Source organism: Octopus sinensis, linkage group LG1 (assembly GCF_006345805.1).
Source record: "Octopus sinensis linkage group LG1, ASM634580v1, whole genome shotgun sequence".
NCBI classification, from domain to species: Eukaryota; Metazoa; Mollusca; class Cephalopoda; order Octopoda; family Octopodidae; genus Octopus; species Octopus sinensis.
Genome location: NC_042997.1, coordinates 97,918,544 through 97,943,155, shown reverse-complemented (window position 1 = coordinate 97,943,155; position 24,612 = coordinate 97,918,544). Strand labels below are relative to the sequence as shown.

The window sequence follows — 24,612 nt, the reverse complement described above, 5'->3', positions numbered from 1 at the left end:
GAATTTACGTAATAAAAGTAGACTATATGCATACCAGTTGTAGCACCGTACACTACTACAACGATTTACATATACATACATATGTGAGTATATATCTATATATATAAAACTGTAGTTGTGTGAGTGTCTGTCCCCTTCGATTTAGATTCCTAACTACTCCCACATTTTGTGGTGCAGTTTAATCAAATTCGGGTATCTTATAGTCGTGATTCATATCGAGCCCGTCTGGCTATTAGCGCGCGTCTACGATGAGTCTACGATTTTAAAAATAATTTAACATCATTTTTTATTCCATTTTAATGCATATTTTTTCGTGTGTCGATGGCGGCGGAGTTGGCGTCCATGCTCACATCTGCACCTGTGTTGCTACTCCCCCTTCTTCCCTCCCTCGTGAAGCTGTGGGGAAGGGAGTGTAAGGAAATCAACGTCGTAATGCGTTGTCAAGGAGACCAGCGTTCTTTAGAACAATGACTTCATGGCTTGAAGACACCAAAACAGAATGGCTAAGAAAGCCCGAATTGGCATCTATAAGGGAAGTAACTCTCTAAAAATGCTTATATAGTTATTTCCCTTACAAACCCGAGCAACGCCGGGCGATACTGCTAGCATATATATATATATATATATATATATATTATATATATATATATAATGGAGTGGGTGTACGGTACGTAGCTTGCTTACCAACAACGTGGTTCCGGGTTCAGTCCCACTGCCTGGCACATTGGGCAAGTGTCTTCTACTATAGCCTCGGGCCGACCAAAGCCTTGTGAGTGGATTTGGTAGACAGAAACTGAAAGAAGCCCGTCGCCCGTCGTATATGTGTGTGTGTGTGTGTGTGTGTGTGTGTGTGTGTGTGTGCACGCGCGTGTGTTTGTATAAATGTTTGCGTCTGTGTTTGTCCCCCTACAATCGCATGATAGTAGGGGGTAACTTAGCGGTTCGGCAAAAGGGTTGGGTTAGTTTTCATTGTCCTGCTTGAGTTACCTATTTTGACCCTCCGCAAAATCCCAAATTTTATTTAATTTGATCTGCGGGAGCAACTGTATCATCGAAAGTGTATATTGCTAAATGCTCGAAATACGAGACTACAAAACAGCCAACAACTGATGAAAATTCATTCTTTATGGTGTTTGCTTTGTTTTCCATTTGTGTCTTTCGTTGTTCCAAAGAATAGTTCATGTTCCATGTACTCGTGCTTCGTACTTTTTTGTTGTACACGTTTCATGACGTCCTGTGTCTACATATGCATATATATATATACGTATAGATGTAAGTATGTACATATACGTATGTATATATGCATATATATATATATATATATATAATTTATATTATTATATGATTGAACGCGACGCATCCTCTTCCAAGTAAGTTCTATATATATATATATATATGCGTGCGTGTGTGTGTATGTGTGCGTGCTGATATTGTACATATACACGCATACACATAAATCTGTATAAATATGTATAAACCTACATACACACATATATTCAAATATATGCATATATATGCATACACATGTATTTCTACATCTGCATGTATGTCTGTATATATATATATATATATATATATATATATATATATATATATATATATTATATATATATTGGGTTGTCCGGAAACTTCGTACCGATTTATAGTAGTTTACCTTTCGACTTATTTTAGAACATGGTTGAGTCTATAAAATAGGATTTGACTACACCTCCAATTAGAGCACAGTTTAAGCTATCTTTTCATGAAAGAAGGTTTACGTTTCTTTAACCCGTGTTACTTCTGTACCCTTTATAATGGAAGATTAGAAAGTTCATTTTCGACACTTGATGCTTTTCTTTTCCGTAAAGGGAAAAATGCCTCACAAGCAACCAAAGAAATATGCACAGTTTACGATGATGTTTCTTTATCTGAAAGAACTGTACGGAAGTGATTCGCAAGGTTCCGAGCTGGAGATTGTAGCCTTATTGATATAGACCAATGAGGCAGACCATCCACTACAGATGATGACCACATCAAGTCATTAATTGAGAATAACCCACATGGCACAACCCGAGAATTGGCAGAAAGCCTCAACCTATCAAAATCCGTCGTTCATGAGCATCTGGTAAAGCTTGGGTACACAAATTGCTACGATACGTGAGAAGAACCTTTTGGATCGCATTTCCATCTGAGATTTGCTTTATAAACGGAATGAAAACGCGCCTTTTTTAAAGCAAATTGTGACAGGTGATGAGAAATGGATTATCTACCGAAATGTTCAGAGAAAGCGATCCTGGAGTAAGTGACATGAGCCACCCTTAGCCACCCCAAAAGCGGTTCTTCACCCTTAAAAAGTTTTGCTTTGTGTCTGGTGAGATTGGAAAGGAATTCTATACTATGAGCTTCTCCCAAGTAACCAGACAACTAATTCTGAGAAATACTGAACATAACTGGACGAGTTAAAAGCAGCAATTCAAGAGAAATGTACAGAATTGGCCAACAGGAAGGGTGTTGTTTTCCAACATGATAATGCAAGACCGCCCGTTTCTTTGGGAACCAGCTGCAGCTCGGCTGGGATGTGTTGCCCCACCCTCCATATTCACCAGATATTGCTCCTTCGGATTTCCACTTCTTCAGGTCTCTGCAGAATAGTCTTAATGGTAAAAATTTCAATGCCTTGGATGACGTAAAAAGATACCTTGATGAATTCTTTGCCATGAAACCACCTCAGTTCTGGGAAGAGGGTATTTTCAAGTTAAAGGAAAGATGGAGACGCATTGTGCAACAAAATGGTTCATATTTGGTTGATTAAAAATGTAATGCAAGTATTTATTGGCCTTTTTCTTTCCTTTAGAAATCGGCACGAACTTTCCGAACCCAATATATATACACAACACACACACACACACACACACACACACACATGAGTCTGACGTTTGCCTATACAGCTAAGCGCCTTATGCGAAACCAATTGTCACTCTCTGACCAGCCATAACCTTTTGGGATAGGTTTGTTGATTACACTGAGACTGAGAGTTAGAAGGAGTACATGGAAAGAAAAAGGCATGTGTCTGTATTTCTTAGCCTATGTTTATGTGTGAGTAAACACGTGAATTTATTGTCAGAGTGTGAAAAGCAATGTGCATGTATGTGAATGTTCGTGTCTGTGCGCATACCAGGAAAAAATTCATTGTAAGCTTAAATTAAGGGATGTATTAAAAGTTTTGAGCCTTCAATGCCTTTGAGCCTTGAAGTCTAGTACCTTCATCAGAAGTCTTGTTTTTTTTATTTGATGCTCAAGTTTATCATGAAAACTGATTTTCTCTCTTCTTTAGTTTCTAATTTCTCCCTTCTTTTTTACACATTCATCGTATATACATCCGTGAATACTTGCATACATACATACTTGCATACATACATATACATACATATATATATATATAAATAAACATGTATGCGACAGTGCATCATGCATGCATGCATACATACATACATACATACAAACATACATACATACACAAACTGACACTCTCATATATAAATATATATATATATATATATATATATATCCATACATTAGTAAACACGCAAGAAAATCCGTTCCTTACCCTCCTCCTTTTCCTATCCGTCTCTCTCTTCTCACTGTCTCTCTTTCTCTTTCTCTTTCTTTTTCTTTCTGACACACACACACACACACACACACACTCTCTCTCTCTATCCCTCTCTATCCATCTCTATCCCCCCTCTCTCTCTCTCTCTCTCTCTCTCTCTCTCTCTCTCTCTCTCTCTCTCTCTCTCTCTCTCAGTGCCTCGGAAGAAAAGATAGAAAAGAATTTCTTTTATTTTTCCATATTTCAATTTATCAATATTTCTAAAAATCTGCCAGTTAATTTTATAATGCTTGGAAATATTTTAAATATTCTAAACACTAGTCCATAACACGTTGTCTTATACGCAAAAAATGTCATATTTTGCTTCATTGTAAAGTAGATATATTCAGGAAAGGAACATGTAGAAGATGCATACATACATCTTTTATCTTCCAGACGTTTAATAGAACAAAGTACATATTTGTACTTGATCTGTAAATAAACAAAATAAATCCAAACACAAACACACACACACACACACATGCATGCATACAAACATACATGCATAGTAATAGGTAAGTACGATCCAAGGATCCAAGTGCATGTAGTTAGTAAGCTTCGAGCATGTATGCAGCTAGTATGGATGACAAAAAAATGGACAATAAGCGATAAAACGTGTTTGTTAACATTGTATATTACACGCTTCGTACCACATTGAAATCAAAGAAAATGTCGTTAAGCTGACAGTCACTAAACAACTTACGAAGTGCGAATAAAATTGCAGGAATACAAGGCATATATATATATATATACCTGTCAAGTAATTTTTATGTATGCAGCATTTTTCGTGGATTTAACATTTTTATTGGAAAGCCTGCGAATTCCTCATGTTGTAGTAAATTAACTATGATTACCAAAGCCTTTAGGTGCGAAAGATTTCCAGCTCACCCGAGAGTAACATACAGCCGAACAAGGCGGCGAGCTGGCAGAGACGTTAGCACGCTGGGCGAAATGCGTAGCCGTATTTCGTCTGCCGTTACATTCTGGGTTCAAATTCTGCCGAGGTCGACTTTGCTTTTCATCCTTTCGGGGTCGATTAAATAAGTACCAGTTACGCACTCGGGTCGATATAATCAACTTATCCTTTTGTCTGTCCTTGTTCATCTCATCTGCGTTTAGCCTCTTGTGTGTAGTAAAGAAATAGGTATTTCGTCTGCCGCTACGTTCTGAGTTCAAATTCCGCCGAGGTCGACTTTGCCTTTCATCCTTTCGGGGTCGATTAAATAAGTACCAGTTACGCACTGGGGTCGATGTAATCGACTTAATCCGTTTGTCTGTCATAGTTTGTCCTCTTTGTGTTTAGCCCCTTGTGGGTAGTAAAGAAATAGAAATAGGAATTTCGTCTGTTTTACGTTCTGAGTTCAAATTCCGCCGAGGTCGACTTTGCCTTTCATCCTTTCGGGGTCGGTAAATTAAGTACCAGTTGCGTACTGGAGTCGATCTAATCGACTGGACCCCTCCCCAAAAATTTCGGGCCTTGTGCAGAAAAGAACATACTGCCGTATGTTTGTGAACAGTGTTGGAAGGCGATAAACACCACCTTTTGATGTATTTTGCCTTTAACATTTTGGGTATTAACATGCCGAATACAGATCTGACAAGGAACTGATGTTGCCTTAAAGTGAAGGGAAAAATCTGTATTAAATGTTTGTAAGTTGATAGGAAAATCAGCAAGACATTTTTTTACCTCGAAACCACTCATTTCACTTGTTTCTGTGAAAGTGATGGTAACAAATTTCTTGAAAATAGCTGTAAGAAACTAATCATTCAATTATCTTTTTGAAATGATGTAAGGGAAGGAACTAAGGTAGACAGATAGTGCCTCTGAATTGGGGTTATTTGTATGCTGTCAAGCAAGAAAGAAGAAAAGAGTGAAATAGTAAAGAAAGGATGTGAGATAATATGAAATAGGAAGCAAAAAAACGGAAGAGGAAAAGAGAAAGAGAGAGAGAGAAAAAGAAAGAAAAGTAAAAGGAAATAGAGAAGTGAAAGACAGAAAGAAGGAAAGGGAGAAAGAGAGGTTAAAGACAAAAAAGAAAGAAAGATAGACAGTGAAAGAAAGAGAGATAAGGGAAGACAATCAAAAATAAGAGAGAGTGTGAAAGAAAGAAAGAAAGAAAGAAAGAAAGAAAGAAAGAAAGAAAGAAAGAAAGAAAGAAAGAAAGAAAGACAGGAAGGAAGGAAGGAGAATAGCCAAAATGGAAGAGAGAAGGATAAAAGGAAAGAAAATAGAAAGAGAGTGAAAGAAACGAAGAAATAAGGATAGATATAGACAGATACTTGTATAGATATAGCAAGCTAGCTACTTAACTGATAGATAGATAGATAGATAGATAGATAGACAGACAGACAGACAGACAGACAGACAGACAGACAGACAGACAGACAGACGAACGGACAGACAGATAGCCAGACAGAAAATTAGATAGATGGCATTTCTTATTTTCGTTGAAATAACTTGAGAAAAGTAACCACAAACGAATATCTATAAGAAAGCTTTTTGTAAAGACATTTACTCTTTTACTCTCTTTTACTCTTTTACTTGTTTCAGTCATTTGACTGCGGCCATGCTGGAGCACCGCCTTTAGTCGAGCAAATCGACCCCGGGACTTATTCTTTGTAAGCCCAATACTTATTCTATCGGTCTCTTTTGCCGAACCGCTAAGTGACGGGGACGTAAACACACCAGCATCGGTTGTCAAGCAATGCTAGGGGGACAAACACAGACACACAAACACACACACACGCACATATATATATATATACTTATATACGACAGGCTTCTTTCAGTTTCCGTCTACCAAATCCACTCACAAGGCATTGGTCGGCCCGGGGCTATAGCAGAAGACACTTGCCCAAGATGCCACGTAGTGGGACTGAACCCAGAACCATGTGGTTGGTTAGCAAGCTACTTACCACACAGCCACTCCTGCGCCTATATATTTTTCATTTATTCTTTGTAATTCGCTATTTCTTTACAAATAACCAATTTTTGTTTTCAATAATTATATGTTGAAACTTAAACTAAATATTTTCGACGATGGTTTTGAGAATCATTAACAGTTTAGTAAGAGACGGACAAAAGTTCGGAAAATTGTGTTGTATCTGCCTTTGTGTATATGTGTGCGCGAGTTTATATACATACATGAAGGGTGAGAGGATAAGAAAGATGGGCAGAAGATGGGAACCTAACCGGAAGCTGTATGACAGATCGAGAGACTTCATGATTATTGTTAAATAAAAATTAAGACGGTGAACTGACAGAATCGTTCGCACGTCAGATAAATGCTTAGCGGCATTTTGTCCGTCTTTATATTCTAAGAACAAATACCGCTGAGGTCGACTTTGCTTTTCATGCTTTTGGGGTCGATAATATAAATACCTGAGGGGACAAACAAGGACAGACAAGCGGATTAAGTCGATTATATCGACCTTAGTGCGTAACTGGTACTTAATTTATCGACCTCGAAAGGATGAAAGGCAAAGTCGACCTCGGCGGAATTTGAACTCAGAACGTAGCGGCAGACTGAGCTTAAATTCCGCCGAGTCGACTTTGCCTTTTATCCTTTCGAGGTCGATAATATAAATACCAGTCAAGCACTGGGATTGATGCAATCGACTTAACCCCTCCCCTGAAATTACTAGCCTTGTGCAAAACTTTGAAACCGTTACCATATAAAGATTAACAACCAGATTGATAGAGGATGATAGTTGAATAAATAGAACTATAAACAAATTTGCATGTGACACAATGAATGAATACATTATTTTTCATCCATCATGTTATTTGCAACAGCGTGTTAACTTTTCAGCGATAATTTTTTAAATAAGAATTTTCTAAAGACGACATCAATCAAAAATATATGTCTATATAGTATGAAACATAAGGTTTTATCACAGATACTGGCGGAGTACATTTACGTAAACATGATTTTATATTATTACATACAAATCTAAGTGTAAAACAGTAAAAAAAAATGTACTACTTTATCTTTTTTAGTAATTGAAACCCGTACTAATTTTTTAGATGAGGTTTTTTTTTATTTTTTAAATAAGGCATATCATAAATCTCTTTGCTCTCAGACTGTTCCTACACAATTCATAGGTCATCCTTATTCCAGGTCCTCAAAAATGTTGTTTACGTCTGTGCAACAAACTGCGAAGCTTGTCAATAAAGATGCCTCATGAAAAATGATATAGAAAAGAACAGTACCTTGGAAGAGCCTACAATTTTACAATTCTCCAAGTAAGTGGAAGAGCCACTTTGCTTTCTGCCGTAACATTCTTCAGTAACTTGGTCTAATCAACATGATCAACGTATGATAGAAGGTATAGTGTATCAGTTAGTAAATAAAATTAAAATAAACACAGTTTACCTCTGTTATGAACAGCGGAGCTCTAATCCTCCTCACTGAAAATACTATAGCTGGCAAGAGTCTTGAAAAATGCGAACTCCAGTTCCATTATGAACTGCGGTTGCAAATCTCGTGTAAGAGATTCTTTTGGCAATTATCTTTCGCATTCAACAAATGGAACCGAGAATAGTATATATGTACGAGGGGATACTGAAAGTTCCTGGCTTTAAAGGTATTACGAAGGGCTTGGTTGGAGGTCCAACCTTCCGAGTTCTTTTACAGGGCTTAGGAAACTGAAGGGCCGCTGCAATATGCCTGTGAATCTGTGAGGGTAATACGTTGAATAAAATCATAATTAACCGATCTTTCTATATTTTCTTTTACCCAAATCCAGGGACTTTTTGCACCCCTCGTATGTATGTATGTATGCATGTATGTATGTATAACTTTAAACTGCACTCGTAAGTGGGGTCCTTCTACGAGAGTTCTGGTGTTTTGAGGGGTGTGGAATCACTTCTTAGTCACTGTTGTCCCCAGGTCTACTCTGGACCCAGGGTGATAGGACTTATGGTCCCAGCTATAGCCAACTAGCATGTGAAACCCTGGGAAAGGCGTGCCCCCAGTTCACGTTAGAATTTGTAAGAGAAAGGAAACTCGTATAAAAGAAAGTGTCGGCTCAACCTCTGTAGTACTACTGGCGCAACTGTTGATTATCCTGAAAAGTGGGTTCAGTGGTGTGCAACATTTTATTCGCTCAAAACAAATTCACGCGCAGTAATTTCTTGGATTCTCTTTAAAGATCAAATATTTAGTATGTATTTCTCATGCATACCTAGCCTAAGTTTCTGTTTAAGAAGGTTAATCCAGCAAGCTTTGTGTTACATGGAACATCTGTAATTCAATATACCTTGTGAGATTGGTTGAAATTGCGGAAATTGAAGAATATATTATTTTCACCTATGAGTAACACATGTAATGTTCATATTTCTAACTATACTGTTGTTTAGTTGTTATATAAGTGACACAAAGCGACACTCAAACGCTGTTTGAATTTATATTTGCCTCTGCCTCCATCCTTCTGTTTAACATAGATCATATCATTGTCATTGTTAATGTGGTAAGCTAATAGTGAAAGCGAGTAACTTCCTGGTCTTGTTGTTCAAGTTGCGGATGTTTTCAAATGCATAACGTTTTAATAAAATGCTAGAGCTAAAACTATCACTAGGAAAGCATTGTGGAATGTGGCCATCTTGCATGCCGAGAAATCTGACTGTCTTACTTTACCCGTGAAAGTATTTCTTTACAAAGAGTACCAACATACGCAATATCTTCATTAATTTCGAGATAACAATAACATATACTCTCTTTTACTCTCTTTTACTTGTTTCAGTCATTTGACTGCGGCCTTGCTGGAGCACCGCCTTTAGTCTAGCAAATCGACCCCGGGACTTATTCTTTGTAAGCCCAGTACTTAATCTATCGGTCTCTTTTGCCGAACCGCTAAGTGACGGGGACGTAAACACACCAGCATCGGTTGTCAAGCAATGCTAGGGGGACAAACACAGACACACAAACATACACACACATACATATACATATACATATATACGACAGGCTTCTTTCAGTTTCAGTCTACCAAATCCACTCACACGGCACTGGTCGGCCCGAGGCTATAGTAGAAGACACTAGCCCAAGATGCCACGCAGTGGGACTGAACCCGGAACCATGTGGTTAGTAAGCAAGCTACTTACCACACAGCCACTCCTGCGCCTATATATCTATATATATATAATTATAACAATAATTAAGGATTTAGCAACAAGTTGCTGGTGAACTTGGAGGGAAATACGAATTCAATCGTCTATATAAGTTTGGATATGCTGACTACCTTGTGTTATGTTCTGATGGTGCGTGATCAGAAATGCAAAGGATAAGTTTTCCTAACATTTTTAAATTTATAATTCTCGAAATATTATGTTGACAAAGGAAATGAATTTTTATAATTCTAATCCAGAAACGCGTCCATAATTAATCGAAGACTGTTTGATTTCATTATTTTTCTTGTTTTTACCTACGTGAGTTACAAATATTGCTATCTGTGGAAATATATTTTGTAGGAAAACGAAATAGCGGTCTTTTGGCTGCTATTTCTAAATTCTCGGTATGTGGTGAAGCAACTTGTTGCTAAACCCTTAATTATTGTTATAATTATATATAAAAAAACTTTTTGTACAAGTTTTTACCGAATACGGTTCTTTTCCATATCGAAACTACTTGGTAAAATTTATTGATTTATTAAATTAATAATTCTTAACCCTATATCTGTAATGATTATATATATATACACACACGAGGGTGTACCCAAAAGTAACTGGGAGCGTTCTCTGTGGGACAAATTCGTTGTAGTTCAGGCTTCCGCCGCTAGAAGTCATCTCTGATGCGACTCTCAAACATTAGTCTGCCAACCGGCGTCGTCGTCCCATGCCGTGCTGGCAGGTGGTGCGTCCTTGTTTTTCCCTGTTTGTCGATTTTTGTGATGACTGAAACGAAGGAACAGCGTGCTTCCGTGAAATTCTGCCAAAACAGTTGTCATGCTTCAAACAGCTTACAAAGACGCTGTTTTTATCTAACCTGACGGCTATTTGCGACACCCGTGATTTTTTAATCAGTTTGTCTATATCAGTGGAGACTTAATTTGTCTGAGCATGCGGTTTTTAAAAGATACTTGCTACTGATGACGCTCAAGGGAAGAGAAATCGAGATTTAGAAATTCCACCGCTACTGTTGGACACTCTCCGTCTGTTACCGATATTCTGTTGTGTTTCCTGGCACTATACATCTATACGAGACGCTGTCTCGAGATGAATACCGCAGCTTTCTGCTTTCTACATTATGTCCACGTGAAATAAGATGTGCGGAATGTTATATCTATATTATTCATATATAATTAATGTATTGATATTATATTTGATATCCTTACTGGTTCTCTGTGGGTATTCCGATCTAGGAAAAAATAATGGATATTATTTTCACAGTATGACAGATGTAAATGTGCTATGAGTAGAACATGGATATTGTCTAGATTTTCATTAATCTAACAAAATCTTTTGATATTTTGAATAGGATATTTCTGGGGGCAAGTTCTTTGTAAAATTGACTGTACAGATGACTTTGTGTCTATATTAAATCATTTCACAATGGAATATAAGCAAAAGTCAATTTTAATAAGAACATGACAGAATGCAACCTTAAAAAGTGGCATCAAACAGGACGACATCCTCTTCTTCCTATTCTTTGTATTATATATAATTATATATAATTATATATATATATTCTTTGTATTTTTCTGCCACCGATTTATTTTATAGAATAAACTAGCAGTATTGCCCGGCGTTGCTCGAGTTTGTTTCAACCTTTTAGAATTGGAATTTTTGAAAAGTAAAACTTTACATTACGTCGCTTGTTATTCTCTTTAAGTGAACATTTTTCTGGTTGAAATAAACCGAAAAATGGCGACACAGCAGTCAAAACCTCGTAAAAAATAGGGATGGATTTTCATAGAAAAAAAGCACCTTTTTGATGTAAATAATTTTTGGTCTTAACATGGTCCGATTTGAATTTTATCTTCTACGGAAAGAAGGGCAAGCCTTCTTCTATCATACTCTCAATTTTGGTCAACTTGCGCCGCAGGGTCTCGGAGGAGATAGTGTTAGTTGAAGGCTACCAAACCTGCCATACACAAACAACTTTAGCTTTATATAGAGAGAGATGAGACACTTCTGGTCGTTCTTTCAATTTGCAACGTTTTGGTGCCAATGCGGAAGTCTTTCAATCTCTTACTTGGGATTTTTTTGTATGCAGATGATTTGCGAAAAATTTGTACACGCTGCAGAACATAGGAAAGTTCTTTGTATTTTGCAGCTACAAAATTTGAGTAACCTTCAGGTCATTCCTTTAATTTGCAACGTTTTGGTGCCAATGCCAAAGTCTTTCAATCCCTTGTTTTTTATTTCTTTTATGCAGATAGGTAAAGGGTAAAAAAAAAACCTTCGGTCATGACTAACCATGAGATTGCACCTAGAATATTACCCTCCGAGGCACATTTCCGGGTAAAGTTGTTTATGGAAGACCGGCAGTTACCCATGCATACCAGCTTCCCCTCTCCACGCCACCGATGTTATCCAAGGGAAAGGCAAAGCCTGATACATCTTGGCACCAGTGACATCACAACTCATTTCTACAGCTGAGTGAACTGGAGCAACGTGAAATAAAATGTGTTGCTCACGAACACAACACACAGTCCAGTCCGGGAATCGAACTCACTACCTCATGATTGTGAGCCCACCGCTCTAACCACTGAGCCATGCGCCTTTAGATGACTGCGACTTATTTGTACACGCTGCTGAACATATGAAAGTTCATTTTCTTTCTTCTCCTTCTTCTTTTTCTTCTTCGTCCTCTTTTCCTTCTTTTTTCTTCTCTTCCTCCTCCCCTCTTCTTCTTCTTCCCCCTCCTCTTCATGCAGCTTCCCCCTCTCTCTCTCTCTCTCAAACACACACACACACACACACAGAAACTGTCTCTCCTCTCAAAGAAATAGAAGAAAATCATCTGTTGTCCTCCACGATTAAATAATCAAGAAATGTCGCATACCAGGACCTGGGAAGTATATGTGTGTGTGTGTGTGTGTGTGTGTGTGTGTGTGTGTGTTGCGTGTGTGTGTGTGTGTATGTGTGTGGTGTGTGTGTGTGTGTGTGTAGTGTTTGTATGACTAATTAAATAATAATTTAACTAGTTTCAGTTAAAGATCTGCGGCTACACTGAAGCATTGCCTTCAAATGATATTTATTTTCAGTCTGGTACCGAATTTATCAATCCCTATTTATCGAAATACTATGTTACATTTTAATATGAAGGGATACAGCACAACAGATTGTTTTACACTGACATATGCAGAGATACGCACACATACGTACACACACAGATACACATGCACACACACAATCGCGCACACGCATACATATATAGATACACCCAAGTGCGCATAAACACACACACACATATATTTATATTAGATTGCTTTAAAAGGCGACGAGCTGGCAGAATCGTTAGCATGCCGGGCGAAATGTTTTGCAGTATTTCGTCTGCCGCTACGTTCTGAGTTCAAATTCCGCCGAGGTCGACTTTGCCTTTCATCCTTTCGGGGTCGATTAAATAAGTACCAGTTACGCACTGGGGTCGATGTAATCGTCTTAATCCGTTTGTTTGTCCTTGTTTGTCCCCTCTGTGTTTAGTCCTTGTGGGCAGTAAATAAAATAGGCATTTCGTCTGTCGTTAGGTTCTGAGTTCAAATTCCGCCGAGGTCGACTTTGCCTTTCATCCTTTCGGGATCGATGAATAAAGTACCAGTTTCGCACTGGGGTCGATGTAATCGACTTAATCCGTCTGTCTGTCCTTGTTTGTCCCCTCTATTTTTAGCCCCTTGTGGGCAGTAAAGAAATATATATTAGGTTGTATCACATAGAATGTCGTATTTGAAAGGTAACAACAAAATGTTTCAGAAGTCTGGGAGAACTGATTTATTTAATCAAGGTAATGATCAATGTTCATTTAGGTCGTTTACCTAACGTTTCTCTATGTCATATATTCCTTTTTTTTTTTTAATCGTCTTTTGCTGTGATAAACTGTCTGAATGCTTCAATTACCTCTTCCCTCTCTCTTTTTTTTTTTTTTACTCTTTCACTTGTTTCAGTCATTTGACTGTGGCCATGCTGGAGCAATGTTTTATTGCTTATGGAAATCTCGAAACGCTTAAATAAGTGATGATCAGTAGAAGAGATATCAGGGAATAGGAAGATGTTGCAAAATTCACAATCCAGGCTTTGCAACTTTTGGACTGTAGCTTGAAGAGTGTGAGGACGTGCGTTGTCGTGGAGCAAAATTGGGCCATCACTATTTACTGGTCTGGGTTGCTTCTTCTTTCTTCCAAATTCTCATGCATACAATCAATTTCCAGGCAATACGATGTTGCTGTTACCGTTTACCTTGTTGCAAAAACGAAGAATGAATAACTCCCTTCGCAGATCACCATATACTGACCACTAACTTTTTAGGGTGCACTGGTGGGTTTGGGTATATTTAGATGACTCCCCTGCATCTATCACTGTCCTGTTCTCCTGCTGTTGTCAAAGAGTATCCATTTCTCATAACAAGTAATGATTTGATGCAAAAATGGTCTTTTTTCCAGTCGAGAAAGCAATAAGGAGCACACTTCAAGGCGTCTGTCTTATTTATTTATTAATCTCGTTCAGTTGATGTGGAACAAACCTATCCGTTTTCTTGGCTTTTCCAGCTTTTACATGTGTCGCAGTTGTGCGAGATGTTTTCGAACCTTTATTCTCGGATTTTGTTCAACCAAAGCATCTATCATGCTGAATAACTGATTTTGGCCTATCCCTTGGTCTATTTTCCAGGCTATCATCTCCTGAACGAGAGCTTTGGAACCATCTCTAAACAGTTTTGACTTCAACCAAACCATTACCAAAGTCCTGCTTGATATTCCGTAGAGCTCCTGCGGCAGAGTGCCCCAGTTTGTACTCATACGAGAAAATCATTCAACATAGTTTGGTTGTTATCAATTTCATAAAATCTGTGGATACGAATTTTGTATACCAATATTTTTGGGGAAAGAAAAAGAGTCAAGATTAAATGCAAGGTATACATAATTGAGTTTTTAAATGACTGAAGTTACAAGTAATTAAAAATGCGACATTTCATGTGAAACAACTTAATATATTGGGTCATCCCATAAATAATGCGGTTTTTTCAATTGCATCAACTAAAAGTCGGAAGGGGGACGGGATAAACTACCTGCACCAACTTGCTATAGAAGCAGGTAGTAATTTTACCTTGTCCTTATTCTTAGTGTAAATTTTCAAGAGTGCAGTTCGATTTTAACAATTATTTTTTCAAAGCTATAATGGAAGTAGCAAAGGTGCATATTCGGTTTATTTTGCTTTATAAGTTCAATAAAAGCAACAACACAACGGAAAGTGTAAGGAATATTAATGCAGTATTTGGGGATCGGTCAATAAGCGTATGCCAGTGTTGGCGGTGGTTTCAGAAATTCCGAGCCAGAAATTACAGCCTAGAAGACGAGCCTCGTCCTAGAAGATCTGTAGAACACGACGTCCTTCAAACTCTGGTAGAACAAAATCCCATCCTAACTGTTGAGGAACTAGCAGAGAATCTCGGATTTGGTCATTCAACCGTTCATCAACACCTGCGTGCCATCGGAAAAGTCAGTAAATTGGATCAATGGATTCCTCACAAACTTTCCAAGTATAATCACGCGCAGAAAGTGAATTTTTGCTTTTCTTTGCTGTCACGTCTCACGAATGAACCTTTTCTGGACCGAATAGTGACTGGTGACGAGAAATGGGTTCTCTATGAAAATGTCAAGCGCCGAAGACAGTGGGCAGGGAAAGGAGAAACACTGGCACCACAGGCTAAAGAAGGGCTTCACCCACATAAGGTGTTGTTATCTGTTTGGTGAGATATGAAATGTTTAGTCCACTTTGAACTTTTAAACCCAAACCAAACGATAACAAAGGAGTTCTACTGTGAGCAGCTTGAGTGTCTTAAGTCAGCGCTCGAAGAAAAAACGACCATCTTTGGTTTCAAGACGAAAGGTGGTCTTCCATCAATAAGCTCGCTCACATACAGCAAGGATGACATTCCTAAGGCAGGAGCAATTTGAATAGGAACGATGTCCTACTATCGATATTCGCCTGACATTGCCTCATCTGATTATCATTTATTCTGCAATGTTCAAAATCATTTAGGCGGAACAAATATGAATTCTGTAGACGAGGTCAGAACAGTACTGGAGGAGTATTTTTCATCACAGACAAGAGAATTTTGGAAGAGGGGCCTTGCAAGTCTACTACATAGATGGAAAAGTATTGTAGAAAATGGAGGAGTGTATATTTTAGATGAAAAAAGAACTTTGTTATCTTAACTTTGAAAAATAAAATGAGTATTAAAAAAGCATTATTTATGTGATGGCCAATATATATATATATATATATATATATATATATATATATGTGTGTGTGTGTGTGTGTGTGTGTGTGTGTGTGTGTGTGTGTGTGTGTTTAGATAATATATATTGATATAGATAGATACTGAATGTTGGAGACGGAAACTGAAAGAAGCCCGTTGTATATATGTGTGTGTGCGCGCGCGTACGTGCATGTGTGTGTATGTGTGTTTGTTTGTTAGACCCTGCCATCTCCTGACAATTTGTGTTGGTGTGTTTATGTCCTCTCAGCGAAAGTTACCAATAGAAAAATACCAGTCGTTACAAAAAAATAAATAAATTCTGGGATCGATTCGTTCGTCTAAAATTCTTCAAGACTGTGCCCTAGACTGTCAAATGACTGGAAGACGGGAAAACAAAGATATTTCTACATACATTTACAACACCGAACTTTCCGGACACAGATGGTCCGGAAACTCTTAACCTCACAAATTTCTGAGTAGGAACTTTAAATTCTCGCGGCCACTAGACTGGTTTACTAGTACCTTGCGCAGTATGGTACTTTGTTGCTTACAACAACAAGGGTTCCAGTTGATCCGATCAGCGGAACAGCCCTTCTCGTGAAATTAACGTGCATGTGGCTGAGAACTCCACAGACATGCGTACCGTCAACATAGTTCTCAGGGAGATTCAGCGTGACACAGAATATGGCAAGGCTGGTCCTTTGAATTACAAGTATTACTCCTTTTTGCCAGTTGAGTGAACTGGAGCAACGTAAAAGAAAGTGTTTTGTTCAAGGACACAACGTGCCGCAGAGAATTGAACTCACAACTTTACGATCTTGAACCGAATACCTCTAACCACTAAGCCACGTGCCTTCACTACCTTGTCCATTATACAATAACTAAAATTGTAGCACTTATACAAATGAAAACGCACCTGTATTTCATTTAATTAAGCAAATATATTTGTTTGCTTTGTGAAGGCGCATGGCTCAGTGGTTAGAGCGTCGAACTTACGATCGTGAGGTTGTGAATTCGAGTCCCGGACCGGGCTGCGTGTTGTGTTCTTGAGCAAGACACCTTACTTCACGTTGCTCCAGTTCACTCAGCTGTAGAAATGAGTTGCGACGTCACTGGTGCCAAGCTGTATTGGCCTTTGCCTTTCCCTTGGAGAACATCGGTGGCGTGGAGAGAGGAGGCCGGTATGCATGGGCGACTGCTGGTCTTCCATAAACAACTTGGCCCAGATTGTGCCTGGGAGGGTAACTTTCTAGGTGCAATCCCATGGTCAGTCATGACCGAAGGAGGTCTCAGCATATTTGTTTGCTTTACAGGTGACCAAAACTGGTTTGAAAAATTGCGAAAAGTTCCGGAACGAAATGTTCCGGAAAATCACTGCTGTACTTGTATAGGTTTGGGCGTGATTGTGTGGTAGGAAATTTGATTCCCAGCCACATGGTTTTGGGTTCAGTTCCGCAGGGTGCCATCTCCAACAAGTGTTTCATACTATAGCATCGGGTCAGATAAGGCTTTGTGAGTGGATTGGTAAATGGAAACTAAAAGAAACCAGTCATAACTATCTGTGCATGTGTGTGTATGAATGCGCGCGCGCGTTTGTGTTTGTTCCTTTCCGCCATTTAACCACCTGTGTTCGTTTGCTTGCGTCCCTGTTACTTCACGCATTCCTGTAGTTTAGCAGTTTGGCAAAACAGACTGATAAAACAAGCACCAGAATTTAAAAAGAAAAGTTGCGGGGTGATTTGTTCAACTAAAACCTTTCGGGACATTGCCCCAGCATGGCCACAATCCAATGACTGATATAAAAGGTACAAGATTAATTTACGTATGTAGAATATAAACATACACACACACACACACACACGTATATAAACACATATGTATATATATACATATAAATATGTATATATATGCGTGTGTGTGTGTATATATATATATATAATATATATATATATATATAAATAAGTCGAGCTGGCAGAAACGTTAGCACGCCGAGCGAAATACTTAGCGGTATTTCGTCTGCGATTACACTCTGAGTTCAGATTCCGCATAGGTCCACTTTGCCTTTCATCCTTTCGGGGTCGATTAAATAAGTACCAGTTACGCACTGGGGTCGATATAATCGACTTAATCCCTTTGTCTGTCCTTGTTTGTCCTCTCTGTGTTTAGCCCCTTGCGGGTAGTAAAGAAATAGGAATTTCGTCTGCGGTTACGTACTCAGTTCAAATTCCGCCGAGGTCGACTTTGCCTTTCATCCTTTCGGGGTCGATAAATTAAGTACCAGTTACGCACTGGTGTCGATGTAATCGACTTAATCCCCTTTGTCTGTCCTTGTTTGTCCCCTCTATGTTTAGCCCCTTGAGGGCAATAATATATATAATATATATATATATATATATATATATATATATATATATATATATTATATATATATATCGAATCCTCAACGAGTTTACAGTGGATCTCCTAACGACAGACAATGTAAACATTATATAATCAATGTATTATTGGCCTGAAGAGTAGCTTGCGGTCAAGCCCTCGTTTGGATAATTACTACTTCCGAGGTCCCGCTAGCAATGAAACATATGCAGCCTGGTTTTTATCTACGCCATTCTCTTAAATATACTCACACACAGACACACACACACAATACTCTTCCTCGTTGTCTACCGAATTCTACTCATAGATTTCAATCACAAAAAGACACTGGACTAGATAGTAACACAGGTAAGAGTGAAGCCGGAAATTTGTTGCGAAACGGAGTTTTGTGCTACACGGCAGTGCTTGCGCATCTGAAATAGCAATCATACGAGCGTTGTCAAATACTGCCAACCAGTATTAAGTACTTTGCTGAATCGTTATCAATACTTAGCTTGTGAACTAATATATTGCATATGAATAGGTGTGAGCGTGTGTGTGTGTGGAAAGGGAGAGGGGGAGAAATAAATAGATATATAGATGGATAGATAGATAGATAGATAGATAGACAGACAGACAGACAGACAGACAGACAGACAGACAGACAGACAGACAGATAGATAGATATATAGATAGATAGATATGATATACATATGTATACATCTATACATCTGCACATATGTATGTATTTGCATGTGTATACATGCATGTACGTATGTATGTATATGTATATGTATATATATATATATATATATATATATATATATATATATATATATACGCATGCGTGTGAGATAAAACTAGAGAACACACACACACACACACACACACACACACACACACAAATGTGCGCGCACACGCACTGGTATAGCAGTGTTTTCGAAGTTCGTTTAGCTACGACGTAGTTCTGCGTTCGAATTCACTGCGCAACAGCTTGGGTAGATAGATGTTTTCTACGGTAGCTTCACTTAATTAATTCTGATTGAAAATCGATTGACAGAAACTGTTCTGAAACTTATCTCCTTCTGTCTTCCTTCCTTCTTTTCTTCCCTCCATCCTTCCTCTCTTTCTCTCTCTCTCTCTCTCTCTCTCTCTCTCTTTCTCACATACATACACACACACAAAGACACACATACAAACGTTCTCCCATTCTCTCGCCTTTTCTCTCGCACTCTCTCTCCCTCTCCTTCACTCTCTCTTTCTCTCTCTCTCTCTCCCTCTCTCTCACTCACTCCCTCTGCCTCTTCCTCACTTTTTCTATTCTTCTTTGTCTCTCCAGCTATCTAACAATCTCCATCTATCTCAGTATGTGTGTATGTGAGTTGTCTGAGTTTACCAAAGCACACATTACTGCGAATATATACTTTTGTTCTTTTACTTGTTTAAGTCATTTGACTGCAGCCATGCTGGAGCAACGCCTTTAGTCGAACAAATCACCCCCAGAACTTATTCTTTGTACGCCTAGTACTTATTCTGTTGGTCCCTTAAGCCGTACCACTAGAATACAGGGACATAAACACACCAACATCGATGTCAACCAATGGTGGGAGACAAGCACAGACACACAAATACATATATATATATATATATATATATATATATATACGCCAGGTTTCTTTCACTTTCAGTCTATCAAATCCACTCACAAGGCTTTGGTCGGCCCGAGGCTATAGTAGAAGACACTTGCCCAAGGTGCCACGCAGTAGGACTGAACCCGGAACTATGTGGTTGTTAAGCAAGCTTCTTACCACACGGCCATTCATATATGTTTATACATGTGTGTGTGCGTGTGTATGTAGGATGAAAGACAGAAAAATAGATAGATAGATAGATAGATAGATAGATAGATAGATAGATAGACAAATAGATAGATAGATAGACAAATAGATAGATAGATAGACAAATAGATAGATAGATAGATAGATAGATAGATAGATAGATAGATAGATAGATAGATAGATAGATAGATAGATAGATAAAAGCAGAGCCCCAGCATATCAACATCCCTTGAGGGAAAGACTAAAGGAGTAATATATGAGTTTATTGGTGAGACTTTACATATATGTATGTGTGTGTAAGTACACGCAAACATACACACATATATACATATATATTTACGCACCCACTCATAAAAATATATAAACACACACTCACACACGTGTGTATGTATGTATGTATGTATGTATGTATGTACGTGTGTGTGGGGGGTCTGTGTGGGGGGTGGGAGGATGTAAGCGCGTCTGTCAGTGTTTATATTTTGATTGCGAGTTTGTAGAGATGCGATTTGTATCTTAAGACAGATTGAGAGAAGAAAGTTCGAAAAATCGATCGTTTTAATATAAAATAGGGAAATAGATATATTACAGATACGAACGAACGAACGAACGAACGAAAGAACGTGCGAACGAACGCACGGAAGCACAGTCAAAGCAAACAAGCAGGTATACAGACAGACAGACAGACAGGCAAACCGACAGACATAAACAAACAGAAACATGCATATGGGCAGGCAGACAGACAGACATGCAGGTAGACAGAGGGGAAATATAAGTATGCTACTGTGTTTGTGTGTGAATTTACGTAGCATGAAAATGTTTCGCTATTTCAACAAATACATTAATACAAATTATTACCGCTAAAATACGGAATATTCCGATTTTTTCCGATTCATAACGAAAACGTAATAAGAGCAATTTACCTTTGTATATAATTAGCTTCGCGTAATTTCACTCCGTTTTTCGGTTCCTCTTCTTGTATTGTTATTAGCGTTATCAATATTATTATTATTATTATTATTATTATTATTATTATTATTATTATTATTATTGTTGTTGTTGTTGTCTTTTGGTGGGTATGTTGCTATTGTTCTTGTGATTTGTTGTTGTTGTTGTTGCTGTTGTTGCTAGTTCTTGCTGTTGTTCTTGTCGTTTTTTTTTTTTTTTGCCGTTGCGTATTTATTCAAGGTTTGGTCGGTTGAAAACGTTGGTTCCAAAAACCAAAGCTAATAATACTTGGGGGATATCGTCTCTCCGTCTTAGAACAGAAGAATGGTTATTTGGGTGGAGGGTCGGGGTGAGTTACGTGAGGAAGTGCATATTATCTAAATCTCATGACAGATGGGGGTTTTAAGCCAGTCAATATTCTCATATTACTGAACACACACCCCCGCAATCGACAACCACTAAAATAGGTGTTATTGTGAATGCAAATAAAAGAAAATACGGGGGCGGTGATTGTGTTCGGTGGAGGTATATTGTAGGGGAAGATGTTAGGGTGGGCTGGAAGAAAGAAAGAAAGAAAGAAAGAAGGAAGAAAGAAGGAAAGAAAAAAAGAAAGAAAGAAAGGAAGAAAGGAAGGAAAGGAGGAAAGAAAGAAAGAAAGAAAGAAAGGAGGAAAGGAAGAAAGAAAGAAAGAAAGAAAGAAAGAAAGGAGGGAAGAAAGAAAGAAAGAAAGAAAAAGAAGAAAGAAAGAAAGAACAATAAGGAAGAAGAAAGAAAAAGAAGGAAGGAAAGGAAAGAAGAAAAAAGAAAAAAATGAAAGAAGAAAGAAAGAAAGAAAGAAAGAAAGAAGGAAAGAATAAAGAGTAGTAGTAGTAGTAGTAGTTGGTGACGATGACGAGGATGATAAGTATCGTGACGACGACGACGATGATGCAGAAGAAAAAGAAGCTCTATATACTGATGGTAAATGACTGAGCGCTTTATCAGTCTGACGAAATGCTGAGTTCGCTCAATTCTTTTCCGAGACACAGCTTAAGGCAAGACTGGCTAATTTTGATTGTTGCTTAGCTTCATTGCGGTTGGATTTACTAACAACGAATTTAGTTGTTGCTGCTGATGATGATGATGATGCTGTTGTTGTTGTTGTTGTTTATCTTCAGGCCAGCTATGATCGAACAAGCCTATAATGATTTCTAACATTGATAGATACCAGGCTCGCAAATTTGGTAGGAAAGGTTGCTCAATTAAACCAGCTCCAATATTTGTTTGGTACCTTATTTTAGCGATCCTCCAGAAAATGAAAACCAAAACTAACTTCGACTGGATTAGAACTCAGAACGTAAAGAATTGTAGCTAAATACGGCAAGCAATTTTGTCAGATGCCCTAACGATTCAGATAGTTCAACGCCTGAGCAGCCTTTAATACATTTACCGTCGTCACAATCCATGTATTTTTAAACATGTCAGTACTACGCCGTACGGTGAAGGCTTTGCTTTGTTGATAAGGTCATATAAAACAAAAGCATGCACAAAGTTATCTCTCGTACTTAACAAAATAATATTAGTCATTGGCCAATATAAATTTTTGCATCACATATATTTCTAATTAGCCTCTCCGTGCCCTCCTCAGATGGGTTGACACTAGCTTAATTATAGTCACACTGCATTCTATTTTTGTTTTAATATTCAGGGGTGTGATTTGAAAGAGATATGGCTGTCATTTGTCATTTCTAAAATGCCTATCATTAGAGCTTCAGGTAAAATGCCTGCTGTCCTTTACGTTTTTGATTCAAATCCTGCCAGCTCTGCATTGCATGTCGTCTTTTGGGAACGAAAAATAACATTTTTAACAGATTAAGGCATGGTTAATTTTTCAATGCGACTCACACTTCCTCGTCCCCTACTAGCTCTTCCCTACCATAAATGCCCCGACTCTTCTGCACCGCTTTTAACTTGAACAGCCACTTTAGGCACTGGCACCCTCCGCATCTATCAAGATGAAGAAGATTATTCGCTACTGATCTCCTACCCGGATACGAGATAAAGCCGACGACGATGGAAATTTACAATGCTTGATAGTCGATCATTATGACGCACAAAGTCGATTTTTTTTTTATTTCCCACAAGGGGACAACATAGATAAGGGACAATACAATCTGATTGGGGTCAGATGGACGAATGGATATAACATAAAGATTACATTAAAAATTCACAAAAAATATAAATAAATCGAATGATAGGACAGACTGGAAGACTTTACGGATGGAGTGGGATGGCGGGTTCAATTCGAACCCCACGAGTCCCGCCTCGCCACTGATACCTGAGATACGTCTTGCGTTATGTCGCACAAAGTCACGAACATACATATAACATAATATATTTAGATCTATTAATTCGAATAATTTCGCTTCTCTTTCTCTCTTACGTTTTCGATTAAAATATTTATAATTTACTAAATATAATACAGAGGTTCAAATACCAGTCCTAACTTCTCACCAAAAAAATTATTATTAATGAATTTTTTACACACACCCCTATATCCGTCTCTTATTAATGTGAAAGTAAAACAGAGTCTGAATCCATAACATTCTTCTTTCTATGCTATGGTGTTGGGAAAGTTTAAATCTACCTTACGTTTTTATTAAACCTGACATTTTTTCGTCCACTTTTCAATCCTCAGAGCCTAACCTTATGAGAAGCACTTGTAACATAATGCGTTATTTTTGCTTTAATATAAGCTTCAGTATAATATATGTTATATTTGTGGTGCATTCGTTTGTGTGTGTGTGTGTGAGAGAGAGAGAGAGAGAGAGAGAAAGAAAGTGTGTATGTTGTGTGTGTGTGTGTCTATGTGAGTGTGTCTGTGTCTGTGTGTTCGTGTGTTTCAACACGACACGGGAATTTCATTAAATTATTCTTATAGCTGTGCAGCCCGATTATATAAGTTGTATATCATATCACATAAAGCCAGTTATTAAAAGACGGTTGTACGTACCTTCTATTAAGTGTCCAAGCAGTAAACCGAATTATAATAGGAGACCTTGTAAGCGCTTTCAATGTATTCAATCCTGATGCGCATATAGTACCATAGATCCTCCGGAAGAAATGTTGGAAAGCAGAATAAGAAGGTTTTTGAGTGTTAACGAGATGGGTGTTCCCTTAAAAGTCTAAAAGGGTGCTAAATCGTAAGTTAAATCTTTTAGTTATTAAAAATAATGGGATAATATGAAATTTGAACGTAATATTTCCTCTTTGTAAAAAACTACGGTTATGATAAAATATGAACAATATAAACTGGTTTTGGTATATTATTAGGAAAACAGGATTACTAATCTCAGGCTATCTTGCATATGACCACTGATAAACTTTCGTAAATGCTTAATTTCCTCTGCACCAGAATGACCAGATAACATCGTACTTTATACAAAGC

General features: G+C 38.0%; 1 protein-coding gene across 3 annotated transcripts in view; it reads right to left on the bottom strand.

Moving 5' to 3' along the window:
• LOC115214895 (5'-nucleotidase) overlaps window positions 1-24,393 on the bottom strand; it is a 373,486-nt gene extending 349,093 nt beyond the window's left edge. Inside the window, exon 1 of one of the 3 annotated variants that reach the window (XM_036503166.1) lies at window positions 24,178-24,393. The gene's annotated coding sequence lies outside the window, so the exon portion shown is untranslated. Of the gene's footprint in view, window positions 1-21,160; window positions 21,293-24,177 lie in introns of those variants that run through there. The other 2 variants (XM_029783931.2, XM_029783940.2) reach the window with 2 other exon arrangements.
• Between the last annotated feature and the right edge of the window lie 219 nt (window positions 24,394-24,612).